Here is a 13,763-nt window from a genome sequence, read left to right on the forward strand (position 1 = left end):
ACTGCATTTTTATTTAAACAGTTCAGGTGGAGACTTATGGTCTGTCCATGAGGAAGTAGCTGGTATCAACTGGGTATTCAGCAGCACTGGGGAACCACTGGAGGGGTGTGATACGGTCAAATTCACTTTTAACCCTGAACTTTTAACCCTCTACACTGAGGCTTCCAGAAAGAGAGTCATTTATCTCACTGCAAAGGGGAGTCCAAGCCAGCAGTTATTGCACAAAACAAAATCAACAAGCATAATACAGACTTCTCACCAACTGCAGGTTCTCTGCCTCCCCCTCCACTCCTTTTTCTTACAAACCCTTCAAAGTCTGGGTCAAAGAAGACAAAGGGAGAGAGAAAGATAACTTATGAAAGGTGATGCCAGCACAGGGTATGACACACAGTGGATGCTGAATGCTTTCTACCTCCCCTGGGTTCAGACAGGATAAGCTGGCAATCACAAAAAGTAGTTGCTTTCTAATTAGAGAAACCCAGGCTGCAAAACTTCATGCTAAACTCACACTGTGTCCTTGAAAATGAGCCGCGGCTCGGCTCTGCCTGGGGAAGTACATGCTCATGTTAGGCCTTCAAAGGCCACTCTCCTCACTCTTGCCCTCCTCATGCTAAGTGATATAATGAAAAGTCTCACCAAGTCCATTATTAATATAAATATTTTCAGACTTTAAATAATGGTTTTTTGAGTTTTATTTCCAGTCTGTTTGGCTAGACGGGCTAAATTCCCTGCAGCACTGGCAATACACACAGTACCCCGCTGTGGGAAAGGAATGGTCATCCAGGAGCCAGCAAGTCAAGCAGACGAGAAACAGGACCAACCAAGCCAGGAGTCAGCCCAGGCAGCCCCGGGATACTGACGCCGAGTGGCCAAATTCCTTCCATCTGAACCACAGATGCTGATAAAATATTTTCAGGAACGGAGTAAGGGAATGTGCTTCACTCACTTCCCAAAATGTAGAATTGAAGAGGTCAAACCCTATTTAATCCAAGCTGAGAAAATAGTGCCCAACTTTATCCCAGAGCTAAATTTAGGCATAAAGTGAGATCTGCCCTTGGAAAGTTAATTTAGATGAGCTAATGCTTGTTCCTGGCATACAGGATGCACTCAGTAAATGGTAACTATTATTGTTGCTGCAGAAATGGAGTGTCTGTTGGATGTTTTCATTCCATCCTCCCACGCATCCTAAAATTGGCTGTGCCAATCATTTGCACATCTGGGAAGAAAAATTCCACATGGGCTAAGGAGGAGATGGCTCTCCCTTTACAAGCCCCTCTCGGAGAGAAGGGGGTGGGCGCATTGCTGGAAGAGATCTGTGCTAGGTGGGCTTGACCTTGAGCTGAGCAAGAGAGCTAGCACTGCCCTTTTTCCCTTCTCCCCTGTTCCAGTAGCAGCTTCAGCAGCGGGGCCAGGGCAGGTGAGGGAACACATGGGGGCCAGGCTCAGGTACATCCAGGAGACGCTTGGCCATACTTCCAGCTTCCAGACCCCAACCTAGCACGGCATACCCTGCAGGAGCTCAGGAAGGACTTACGGAATGAAGAACCCAGACACTGCTCAAAACCCCCCATTGCTTTAACAATCTTATTCAGAGGATAAAGTGACTTCCTGTCTTTAGATAGTGCCATTGTCCCCAAGAGTAGGGCAGAAATGCAATAACCAGATAACTTATAGTAATCTTTTCAGTAATCTTCATCACTACTTCTCTCACTTTTCTGTGTGTTAAAAGAAATTAACATTTGAATTTAATTTAGTCATCCATCCTTCCTCCAAAATGTTTTTGGGATTTCTTTCCACTCTTGCCCTCCCGTCATCACCCTAACATGAAGGCCTTGTAGTTACCTTGGCTCTCCTTCCTCCCTGACATGCAGTCGGTTCCTTGGTCCCATTTTCTTTCCTTTAGAGTGGCTCCAGGGTTTGCCTCTCTCTCTTTTCCACTCGCACTGCTCACACTTTCCACACCCCATCTGCTCACACTTGGATTAGTACAAAAGGAACTGGTCTCCCTGCCTCCTCATCTCTCCCTTGCAAGAAGAAACTTGCTAAAACCCCAGTTTTTAACTGAGAGCATTAACGCAGTGTCCCTTGAAACCACTCAGCAGTAGGTGGTGCTCTTGTGTCAGCTCAGAGTGCTCACAAAAGTTTTGTTCCATCAGGCAGCCTAGTAAGTACAGACTGTGCCACAGTCTACTTTTTATTTGGCTCTGACTGTGTGCCTCTGGGGAACACAGAGTTATCTAAGACATTGGCCCTGACCTCCAGGAATGTGCAATATAACTGGGGGAATGAGGTCTTTGAACATAAAGCTATAATACAAGATGGGTTGGAATAGGGTCAATTTGAGCGGGATGGATAAGGACTATAGGAAGATGCCCAGAGGAGAGAAAGACCACCTCCAATAGGGAGGAGTGGGGAAAGTAGCATTTGAGAGCATTTGAGCTGGACCTTCAGCTAGGGTAGTATTTCAATAGGTGGAATGGGAGGGCGGTTGGTATGAACAGACGTGTGAGAAGGCGGGACTGTGCAAAGCACAGAAGAGGACGTCCTGGTGGTGGGGGCTGAATGCCCAAGTCCAGTCTCACTCTCCATGCTAGGCCCTCTGCTTTGCACCTCCTCTTGATACCACATGACAAGCGTCAGCTCCCCAGGGAAATCTCCTAGGGCAGGACAAGTGCCACTCTGAGGTGGGACCAGTCAGTCCACCTGATCTGCATGGAGGAAACTAAATATCCCTTTTTCTCTATACCAAGAAAGGGCATGTCTTCTCTCACCACAGCACCAATGGTCCCCACAGCAGGGTCCTTCTTGTCCTAGAAAAGACTCACTATGGAGGGACCAGAAATGAGGCAAGGAGCAAGAGAGTGGTGTTGCTTGGTGGACATAGAATGGAGAACACGGGGGAAGAACCCTTCTGAGACTCCAGTAGAGGTACTTAATGTAATTAATGTTCCTTTGTGTGTTTCACTATGAATTGTCTGACTCTCACCAAGACAAGACCACAAAGCTTTCGCCCTGCTTGGGAATGATATCAGGGAGAGCCATGGGTCACAGGGATGGGGCTGGAATAGTCAATACCCTGGAGAGGGGCTTTTCCCTGAGGAAGAGTGAATACTACTGACCGGGGCGCACCTAACTCGGGGCATCAAAACCTGTCAACTCAACGCTTTCATACTGGAAAAGTCTCTCTATGTGTACATGTGAGAAGACATCCTCTTGTGTTCACCTAGAAGAAGTGCCTCTTTCTATTTGAATGAGGGAACACAGTTCTCTGAGTGGGCATGCCTTGGAGTTTCAGACTGACTAACTTGAGCTTTAAGAAGCAAGTACACCCATGCACACAAAATATTTTTCTCACTTGTGGAAGTGGGATCAAGAGCTGCAGACCCTGCAAACCCATCCCCTCTCATATTTGAGAAAATGGTCCCAGGAATGCCACATTGAAGAGTTCAGAGCCTACATCAAATGAAAATAGGCCAGTAGAACGATGGGAGTTCATCTGGAGCAGAAGAGACTGGGAAGTCCATGAGGACCATCTTCAAGTCACAGGAGGGGTGTCCTATGGGAGAAGGAAGAGACTAGTTCTGGGGGCCCCTAGGGCAGAGCTGGGAGCACAGGGTGGAAGCTCCAGGAAGGCAGATTCTGGCCTGGTGGAAGGAAGACTTTCTAACAAAGTAGGACTTTCTACAGCCTGTGTAGCCATGAAACAGGCTGCCTCACAAAGCTGTGACTCCACCCCAGAAATGCTCAGCAGAGGCTAGAAGAATGCATGTCAGTCAGGAAGGCTGGAAGGGAGTTCTGCCCTGGGTGAGGAACAGGACCTTCTGATTCAAAGATTCTAGCATTCTAAGATGCTCCTGGCAGGGCCTGAACCATTCATCCGCACCCAGGTTTCCTTGCGTCTACTGGTTACTCAGGGAGTGGTGTGACTAGATTTCTGACCCCGTGTTGTAGCTCCTGGTAATTGACATGGCACAGACATCACCCTCCTGCACTCCTTGCCACGGAGCCTGAGCTCCTGCCACACTGGACAGTGGGTGTTCCCAGAACCCCACCCTGGCCTTTGAGGCTACCACACCTTTGCTCAAGCTCTTCCCTTTTTCCTACACACCAACTTGGGCAGAATGTTTCCCCATCTATCTTGTTCCCATAGCAGTGACAGGTACCTCGGTGAACTTTCCCTATGCAGCAGCTATCTGCTGGTGCCCCCTGCTCCAATGTGCTAAGGCCTGACTCTCTCCATCTTCCAATTGCCTGTCCCCAGCACAATATCTGGCACTTATTTAATTGGCTTATCTTCAGCAACAGTGTGCTAAGATCTTGCCAACCCAATCACGTGCTTCCACTTCCCTTTCCTCCTATTAGCAGCAGATCTTGTATCTAAGCCTCATTGACAGGTTTCTTGCCAAGATCTCTTCCTGGTTTCTCCAGGCACCAGGTCCCTACCTTGCTTCCACGCTATGCTGTCACATGCTGCCTACTGTCTACTCCAGGATCCTTGCTGTGGATGTGGGTCTACTCCCTGCCCTCCCTCCCAAGACCTCAGAAAGACTCCCTAAGCCTCTCTTCTACTCCTGATCCTTCTATCTACATGGCTCAGCTCAAGTCTGTCTCTACGAACCTGTTGAACACCTACTGGGCTCCGGGCATACTAAATGCTTTATATACATTTTCTTTAATCCATACAGCAATCCTAAGGCATGTATTAAAATCTATATTTTACAGATAAAGAAACTGCTCAGAGAGGGTTGAATTGGCCACAGCTAGCGAGTAGCTAAGCTGGGATTCCAACCCAGGTCTCTGAGATTGCAAAGCCAGAGATCTTTCTAGAAGTCTTGGCTAGGTCTTCTGGCCTGTGATCTCTCTGCCCTCCATGGGAGGCCTGAACCACTCATGGAGCTCTTCCTTAGCTCCACCCAAGGAAGGAAGCAGGACCACAAAAGAGAAGTGAAGCTACAAGTTCAGAGAGAATGGGTGCACCAAAAGGGTGGGGTAAGTACAGGCTGGAGGAGGTTCAGGGCAAGGAGAAGAAAGGTCACAAATGGGAAAGGCAGTTGGAGGGGTGCAGGGGGTAGGAGAGAAGGTGAAGAGGAGGAAGGAAAGTGGGTTCTTCAAAGTAAAATGCCTGGAAGGGAATTGTGAAGAAGCTCCCTACCCCAGAGACTCAGTTTGTTTTTTCACTTTGTAAATTATACCTGAATGTCTTTTGTTCAAAAAGTGCACTTAAGACATCTCCTCCACTTCTCCTACTGCAGCAGAGTGGACATGTTTTCTTTCGTCTTGGACCATCTCACCACTCACTCCCCAAACACACCAGAGCCCCCCAACCCTGACCTCTGCCCAGTAAGCAACAGAGACCTTGATATCTAACCAGGTTCTAACCTCTAGGGTGGTTTCTATTTCTAAGCCATAATTTTCTTACAAGGTATGGAGAATCACATCAATGCTGAACCTAATTTTCCCTTCACTTCCTTACACTATTCCCCCATCCAGTGCCTGGGGTGGGAAGACGTGGTCCTCAGCACCTAGCAGAGGACCTGACACATAGTAGACACTCAACATCTGTTGACGAATGAATGAATCAATGAATCTTTCTCAGTTACTTGCCTGTGCCTCACACAACTTCTATTTCTGATCAGGACCTTCTTGTTTTCCTAGCTCACCTAAATTGCTTCAGACAGAATCAGTGTGACAACCTGGATTCTGGAAAATGTTGTTAAAACAGTGTCCACGTTCTCAGTTCCAAGAGGTCATTATGGGGTCCACAGTTCTACGGGGTCCACCTACAAGTAGGCGCCATATATGCAGGCTATTTGCATATGACAGTTCAGGTCTCAGCCCCTTCCAGCCCTCATGAGAGACTGGGGAGGGAGCCAAGCCTCCCCTGCCCAGTGTTCCTTCCAGTCCTTCCTCCACTCTGCTCTCCACACCCACACTCCTCGTGCAGGGCTGGTGACCTTAGCATACAGTGGGGCTGAAAATGCAGGAGAGGAAAGAAAGGAGAGGGAGGAAGGATGTAAGGAGGAGAAAAACAGCTTTGGGAGAAAACACACATGCAGCCTGCAGAACACTATGACTTGGATTATTTTTGGAATCTAATGTTTCTAATGTTCAAGGGGAGGAAATGAGAAAAAGTAAGTAGAGATTCCCAGGACCAGCAGGCTGGAAATAATACAGGACGCTGTGTCCTGTGTTGGGGCGGGATACAGACACACTTCCTCGCCCTGAGCCCAGTCAACAGGGGGTGGAGAGGGCGGTGGTTTAGGCCCCAGGAGGAGGAGGAGGGCAGGGACAGGCGGGCACGGGAGCCATTCTCCAAAAAAAGCAGGAAATTACAAACTGCCCAGTAAAGACCTTGCCCTTCTGGCTGCCCCGAAGGTCGCAGCTCTTTGAAGCCTCCCTCCCAACTCGAAGGGCTCAGGCCATTGAATCATAGAGACTTGTCGGCATGCCCCCTGGAGGCCTGTCTGGTGGTTGCCCTTTTACCACAGCAGTGGTGAGGACAGGGTCAAGTGACCCCTACTCTCCTTTCCTCCCCAGCCCTTCTAGTCATTTCCTAGGTTGCTGACAGGGGCGCCCCTTCTCCTGCAAGACAAGGTTGTGTGTGTATGTGTTGGGGAAAGAGGAGGAGCACCGGCCTCAGAGCAGAGGGCTTCCCTTCCCTTCCTGCCTACCTGGCTCTATTCCAGGCACACCTCCAACCTCACCAAGTCTCAGCTTTCCCATCTGTAAAATGATGCTCATATTCACGCCCTCCTGGCCTGCCACACAAAGTAGACGGGAGACCAAATGATGAACCACGGACTGGATGACTTTGGGTGGGTCTCTGCTCTGGGTCAAAGTTTTCTATGAAAAAGGAAGGGCTGGACCAGAAAATCTCTAAGGACAGGGGTGTGAGAACACTTTAAAAACTGACATTCAAAAAATATGACGTATTATAATTACTACAATGGCACTTCAGTTTGACAAATGACTGTGGAGTTGTGCTCACTGCTGGCTCGAGAGGTGTGGGGGGTGAAGGTGTGGCGAAGAGAAGAGGCAGCGGGCCAGTGTCTGGAAGGAAGGAGAGGCAGCGCAATTTCTCCACAACTGGCCCCACTGGTTCTTGTCACCCCAGGCAGGAGGAGACTTTGGGTCCTGCTTTGGGCCCTGGGGAGTGATTGGAACTGTTTATACCTTGGAGGGAGAGGGCAGGAAACAGCAGTGGATACTTTGCCCAGTGACGGGGCATCCGGGGGATGTCCTGAATTGCTAATGTGGTTAACAGGACATACAAACAGCAAAACACAATAAGCAAGCAACCCTCAGCACAGTCCGTGCTGCCTCCCGCCATGCCCTTCACCCAGTGGGCCCCGTGAATATTTTCTCACGGTTATTAACATGAAAGTAACATTATTTTGTTTGCACAAACCTCCAAGAATATCAAAATGCATAGATGCATTTCTTTGGTGGACTATAGGAAGTGTTTCTGGCCCAAGTTTGCAGGAGAATAAGACAAATAACGCTCTTAGCTATAACACAAAGCTGAAGGTGACAAGTGTCTCAGATGTAGAAGGAGCAGGGGGAGGGGCGATCACATCCCTCTGGGAGCACTGCTTTCCTCTGTGGCTGCTTCAAGGACAGACGTTGTTTTTTCAGAGACCTTTCCCCATGACGGCTGCCCCAACCCTGAGCCATTGGAGATGACCCCAATTTGACCTGGGTGCTCCTCTCTTGTGCCTCACTCAGGGGCACCACACCATTTAGTGATCTTTAGGGACCCCCATGAAGCTACATCATGATTACCAACTTCTCTCAAAAATCAATTCTTGATTTCGCTCCATTAGGGATCACTAAAAATTTTTTGGAGCAAGTTCATTTAGAAGACAGCATTAATGACCTTCTGCGTGGTCTCAGAAGGTGCTGGATGACTAAAGAGTAGAGCATGACCGAAGTGGTGCAGGGAGCCGGAAGGGAAGCCGATGTCTAGGGAGCAGCTATGCTGGCCCAGGCGCCAGACACCTCCACATACCTCATCCCATTTGATTCTCATAACAACCCTGGGTGGCATCTTGGGCTTTTCTTTTTTTTTCCCCAAGCAGGAAAAGACTCAATAGATTATGGTTCTAATTGCCGAGAAAAGTTTCTTATTGTCCATCAGCACCAAGGAAACAACCCTGAAGAGAGAAGAGCCTCCTGCAGACATATAGGGGAGAATGAATAGCAAAAAGGCAAAAATTATTATAGAATTCTTAAGCTATAAAGGGGCTTAGATATCATTTAGTGTGGCAAGTCTCAAAGGAGGAATGGCAGGCACATTTGAGCTGGGATGGGTGGGGGTCTTTACCAAACTACTCTGGAGATGCTGATACGTGGCTTTACAAGCCTATTCTCTATCACCACCACCACTACCATGACCACACACATGCCCTGCCATCCCACTTCTCCCATCGAAAGACACTGTCACAAAGAGAGAGTATTGTATATGAGGAAGTTGCAATGTGGAAGCAGAAGAAATGTGTAGGCACTGAGCTAGCCCAAATATTCATCCTTGTTTCTTGGGAACGTAATTGGGGGTCAGAGTTTAAAGATGTGCCTAAAGTCTCCCAGCTGGTAAGCGGCACCCCAGGACCAATCTGAACCCCCACTCAGCTCTATTTCATCATGGACAGAACACCAATAAGTGTGCTCGAATTGCACCATGCAAGAATGAATATGCAGGAAGGCATTTAAAATTAGGTTCTCCAGAGGGAGCTTTCCCACAGGCAGCGTTGGGAGGGCAGGCTCGGGCAGCCATTGAGGCCAGTCTCCTCTAAGCAAACGAGCGGTTCTCACCCGGGAAGATGTCTTGGTCATGGAGGAGGTGGGTGCCCGTAAACCCTCCCAAGCACGGTGATAAAGATCTTGTCTTGGGCATGTCCCAAGCACAGGTTTACACTGAAACAAACACAACGTGGTGCATAAACCAATAATAAGCACAATTCCAATACTGGAAGCGCCACTGGGTAGCTCTGTCCACTCTTTTGGAGATTTTCACACAGGAAGTGGGAATATGCTCCTCCTTTCCAGAAGGGTTTTGGCCAAGACTAGAGTATGGCCTCCTGGCTAGACATCAGTCTAGCCTTCTTTATTCAGAAGCGAAGTAGACAAAGGTTTCTCCATCAGTTAAGTCTAGTTATGCACTGGAGTCCTTCCAAGCACTTCTCCTTCCCTACAAAGATTGGAAGATTGCAGGTCTTCCTAGATCAGAAGATGGATGGTGCAGCAGCTTCAATATTGTCTGATGCTTATCATTGGCATTAGCACGTAGATGGGCATCGTGAGGTCACAATGGCTGTCATCAAGATGACACAGCTGGGTTTCCTACAGTGGGCGGGAGGTAGACTTTTTTATCTCAAGGTCTCGTCCAGTTCTGCCATTTTAAGATGCATCCTCCACTGACCGGCACCCACCCTTCCCTTTTCCAAGGGGACATCTCCAACGAGCCTACTTAATGACCCTTAATCCCACAAACTGCTCCCTAATGGGGAAGAGGCCTCCCTTCTCTCTGGTAATGGGATGCGATTGCAGGGCAGACACCTTTATCACACAGGGTCCGCCGCAGCTGGAGGGGGTGGGGGGCAGCCTGCTGTGAAGCAGGGCTGCAAAGAGAGCCATAATCTGCACCTGGCTAATGAGGGGTGCCCCGGCCTGTGTTCTGTGAACACAATGGAAGACAGGCCCATTAGTTACAGACGAGAGGGCACAGGGCCGAGGTAGCAGTGTTCATATTGCAACAAGATGAGTTGTGCGTTACTCGAATCACCTCTGAATTACCCAGTCCTCCCACAAATTGCTCATTAAGGCTTTCCTGTCATTCCTTAGCTGCAATATTCCCTCTTCTCTGAAAACTCCCCAATCACAGAGGCTGTGCCTAGGACAGAGGGGTACACGCAGCAGACATAAATAAGGAGAAATACGAGTTTATGACAGCTTGCTGCTCCAGGACAGAAATTCTGGTCTACTCATCTTTATCCAAGTGCCGTGTTTTGGGCTCATGACAGCTGCTCAACAGAAGTTTATTAAACGAATGAGTGGCCTGCTTTATGAATTATCTGTGGAAACAGAGTCCCTCCTCCCTAAATGTTTAATTGGGAGAGAGAATGGCTCACTCCCCACCACCCCCAAGATAAGCAATGCAGGGGTCATCACAGAGGTCAGGGGAAGGTGGTGAGAAGTGGCCTCGCTCCCCAAGGCCAGCTGGTAAATGAGAAGATCACCCATTAGTCAAGCCCTGGGGAACAAGCTGTCACCTCACAGGGCCAGAGGGGAGACGCTGCGCCCACCCCTTTACAAAAATAGAAGCTGGGTGACCACCAGACTCCTCAATGGCCAAGAGCTTCCCAGATCTGGAATCAGAGGCCCCTGACAAGCCTGCCACCAGAAAGGAGACTAGACACGGCTCACACACTAACTATTTCCTCACGCCCTTGTTTAGATGTGGATCCGCGCACACAACCCTTACCCCAAACCGCCACCCTCCTCACCCCCTTTAAAAAATACCAAATAAGTCAAGGGCTGAGGCGCTCAGCTCTGCACAGATATTTCAAATTAATCTTGAAGCAACTTAAAAGGATTGTTTTTCTCCCCTGTTCCCTGCACATTTTCTGTGGCAGCTGGGTCAAGCCTGAGCAGCATTTTCACCGCTGACTCAATAGCAAAATATTTCTGGGCTGCCCTCTTCCTTTCACTCCCTCTGTTTTGTTTTTTATTTTCTCTCCCCTCCCCCTCTACACAAACACACACACACATGTGCACACACACTTCTTTCTGAGATATGAGCACACAATGGAACATGGATCTTAAACTTACAGTCCATACACAGAATCTTGTGTTTGGGATCTTGTGCTTGGATAGGGAAAATAACATGATTTTCACTGACCTCTAACTAAAATATAGCATTCTCATCAATTATGAATTCAGGCAGCAAACGACATGAATCTTAGCAATACTTGTACCTCTGACATCAATAGAAACACAAACATTTTCACATCACACCAGAGTTATGGCCCTGAAATATCATTTATGCGCATCACTATTTCAAAATTATGATAGTTACCAGACTTCAAGTAGAGCTTATTGTTAAATATGTTCCTACAGAAGTACATGTGTTACTGTTATTTTTAAAAATTTAGTAACTGTATTTCAATAGTTGTTTTCCAAGCCTGTATACGTTATTTTGTACATTTACAAACATTATTCTGAGAAGGGGTCCAGAGCTTCACCAGACCACAGTGGTCCATAGCACAGAAAGATTCAGAGCCCCTGCTGCCGAGTGAGCATAATGCGGGATGTGAGATTTTTCCAGAGTCATCAAGGCCTGGTCCAGGGGGCTCGGAGGCCAACAGGCAGTGTCCAGTAGCGTCATGAGGCAGGTCCCAGGGGCAGAGGAACAGGAGGGATATTGGGTAAGAGCTTGGGTGGGCTGTGAAGTCAGACAACGTACTGGCTCTGTCTCGCCGGCAGTTGTGATTGCGGGCAAGCCACTTCACCTCTCTGAGGTTCCATTTCTTCAGCTGTAAAATAGGAATAATAGACCAGACGACTCTGAGAGCATGAACTGAGAGGGTGCATGTGTGGCAGCAATGGCTGCTGGGTTGACTGGCCCTTGGCTGACTGTAGAAGGTCAGCCTTCCTACCTGTGGACTTCTGAGGCTAAGGTATGTTGTTTGGTTTGGTTTTTGAGACAGGCACTATCTGTGCCCTTTGCAAGCTTCTCACATCCTTGAGCTTCAGGGATCCGGTGAAGTGCCTCAAACTCTAAAACACATCCAGACACAGACCTAAGCCCCCTGCCTCCCCTTCTGTCCCTGGCTCACTGAAACAGGCACCCAGGCCAGGCTGCAAAGCAGATTCCCTGACCCACAGCAGAAGAGACTGCAAGCAAAAAGGAGACCTTCCAGACCTTTCCAAGACTGGTCACACCAGCCAAAGCACCTGCCTCTGCTTCGCAGAGCAGCTGGCTTCTGACCTGCTGTCTCCCATCACTTGCTGAGCCGCGACAGAGATTCTGCAGTCCTAGTGGCCTCTCCCGGAGCAGGCGAGGCCAGAGTCAGACCCAGGCTGCCAGACCACTGGGCGAGGAGCCCTCAGGAAGGCCACGGAAACCACACAACTCCTAAGGTAGGGCAAGAAACTCCTTCACATGTCTTCCAAAAACTGGCTTAAAGATGTTCAAAAGTTCTGTTGTAGAAAGGGGCTACGCATTCTTTAAAAATTACACATATTGATTTTCATCTGATTATAAGTTACAAAAGATTGGAAAGCACAGAAAATTTATACAGAGAAATTAAAATCAATCATAAGCCTGGGCCCTAGAAATCAAAACTATTAACACTGTGGTGAATTTTCTTCCAGTTATACCTCTGTTGACACTCTCACATAAGTTGGGATGATAAGTATATAGAGTTTATATCCTGCTTTCATCACTGAAAAATACCTACAGACATTTTCAATATGAGCTCTTGAAGGACACAAAACTTATATCAGATGCCGTCTGTAAAATGCACAGGTTACTGAGAGATCTCACAGTATTCCTAAGTGTAGTATTGTGTATTTAAATATATGTTATTCCCAGAAAACTGACAGGAGGAGAGCCCATTTTGCTCTTCTTAAAGTGCATATAATATTTAACTCTCTTCTTTAGCTTGAAGAGAATCTAGAAAGATACTTTTGTGTCCTCAGCAAAGAGGCACTATATGACATCTTTCTTTTTCGCGTTTTCCATCTCTCTCTCGATAAGGGGAAAGCTTTGAAAATTCCCTGGTAGAAAAATGAGGTCTTCCTTGAGAAAGGGCTCAGCAGCTGAGGAAAAACTTCCAGAGAGAAGTGGTGTGGCAGGAAGAGCCCTGGACTTCAAATGGAAGCAAGTTGGATTCATATGTCAAGCCTGCCATTGTAGCCCCGAGATCAAAGAGCCCCCATTTCCCTGTGTCAACAGACACCACCCCCACCTCAAAGGATCAAAGGGCTGCGCAGATTAAATAAGACTCCGCATGTGAAAGTGCTGTGTCAACAGGGAAGTACACTGCGGGACGATCACCACTAAGTCAAGTCATCGAGGCTGGTAACAGTACTGTTATTGTTGTCGCTTAGCCAGCTTGAACACTAAGTGCATGCCCTGAGAGGCGCAGTGTGCAACAGTGTGTCAGTGGGGGCTCTGGAGCCAAACTACACTTCCGGTGGGGCCAAGTTATTTGGCCTCTCAGTTTCTTCATATGTAAAATGGGATAATGATAACACATGTAATAAGATGGAGAGGATGAAAATGAGTTAACTTACACAAGGTGCTTACAACAGCTTGTTGTTGGTGCCCTCCATTCTGACTCTTAGGGACCCTGTGTACAGCAGAGCCCAACCCTGCCCGCTCTTTTTGGGCCATCCGCTCACCTTCCGGTGCTCTATCAGACAATGCTGCACTGCTATCACAGGGCTTTCACGGCCAATTTTTTCAGAAGTGAGTGGTCAGGTCCTTCTTCCTAGTCTATCTAGTCTGGAAGATCCACTGTAACCTGTCCACCATGGGTGACCCTGCTGATATCTGAAATACTGGTAGCATATCTTTCAGCATCACAGCAACAGCAGCCATCACAGTGTGACAACCGACAGATGGGTAGTGTGGTTCTCTGATGGGAAACAAACCCAGGCTGTGGCGATAAGAGCACCAAATCTTAACTCTAGACCACCAGGGCTGGCATTTAGAACAGTACCCAGGACATCATAAACACTATATAAGGGGAGCTTTAAAA

General features: G+C 48.0%; 1 protein-coding gene across 39 annotated transcripts in view; it reads right to left on the minus strand.

Moving 5' to 3' along the window:
- The window catches only part of KALRN (kalirin RhoGEF kinase), a 641,465-nt gene that overhangs the window by 400,660 nt on the left and 227,042 nt on the right, over positions 1-13,763 (minus strand). The window lies entirely within an intron of this gene.

The sequence above is a fragment of the Equus caballus genome, chromosome 19 (genome assembly GCF_041296265.1).
Source record: "Equus caballus isolate H_3958 breed thoroughbred chromosome 19, TB-T2T, whole genome shotgun sequence".
NCBI classification, from domain to species: domain Eukaryota; kingdom Metazoa; phylum Chordata; class Mammalia; order Perissodactyla; family Equidae; genus Equus; species Equus caballus.